The sequence below is a fragment of the Octopus bimaculoides genome, chromosome 5 (assembly GCF_001194135.2).
Source record: "Octopus bimaculoides isolate UCB-OBI-ISO-001 chromosome 5, ASM119413v2, whole genome shotgun sequence".
In the NCBI taxonomy this organism is placed as follows: Eukaryota; Metazoa; Mollusca; class Cephalopoda; order Octopoda; family Octopodidae; genus Octopus; species Octopus bimaculoides.
The window spans coordinates 122,370,052-122,371,283 of record NC_068985.1 but is presented as its reverse complement, the minus strand read 5'-3'; positions in this window follow the sequence as shown (position 1 = coordinate 122,371,283).

Here is a 1,232-nt window from a genome sequence, read left to right as displayed (position 1 = left end):
TATGTATATATGTATATATGCATATACATGTATGTATGTATGTATGTATGTAAGTATGCATATAAGCATCCAACATCAATCTGTTGTTTACGTTTGAGCTAAGTGCTGATCTGGCACTATATACATACATATTTTTGTCCGTCAAAAGCCATATCCTCATATTGTAAGCTTACTACTCTGAATTTAACAACACTTACCTAACACATATTCTTTCTCCTTCCCTAAAAACATGGACCTTGTGATGAGATCTTGCAATCAAAATATTGGTTTCAAATTTTGGCACAAGATCAGGAAGCTCGGGGGAGGGGGTAAGTCAAATACATCAACCCCAGTGTTCAACTGGTACTTGTTTTATCAACTCTTAAAGAATACAAGGATAAAAGGCAAATCGACGACCTTGGCAGAATTTGAACTCTGAACATAAAATGGACAAAATGCAGCTAAGCATTTTGCCCAATATGCTAATGATTCTGCTGGCTTGTCACCTTCTTACAATCAAAATATTAAATTCTGTAAAAATCACAACAGATGTATATTAGAAAATGGAAAGATTTGTTTGTTCCCAAGCAATTGGAGCAAAATAAAATATTTGCACACATTTAATATATGCAGTAAAGAAAAATTGTATTTAAAGCTGGTATTTATATATCTCATCCAATAAATGTAAATGATTGAAACTACAGAAATTTATTATTTATTTGGTCAGAAAATGAAACTCAGTTATTAAAGAGAAAACATGAACGTAGTTATCAAAAGGAAAACATCAACTTGATGTGTAAAAGACATCAAGTGCATTTTTTATGGACTATTTTTTTTGTTTTAGAATATGATTTTATTATTTTTGCAGTGCACTTACTTACATCTCATGGGACAGCACTGTGTTGTGGAGCACCATTTGGGAATTGCTAAAACAAGATGTTAGTCAAGAGTTGATGTCTTGTAACAATCACAATGACTAATATTCAATGAATATTTAATAGATATCATCATATATCTATATACAACTATAATGTTATCCCTTTTGGTATTGATCATGTGAATACTCATAATTTTTGTTACTAAACTGCATTTGCCTACTTTCAATAACTGAGTTAATGAATGTTTAATGGTTATGTGCTTTAACTATATGTATGTCTGTGTATGCACGTGTGTGTTTGTGACTGTATGTATAAATGCATAAAATACAACATATATATATATATATATATATATAGATAGATAGATAGATAGAT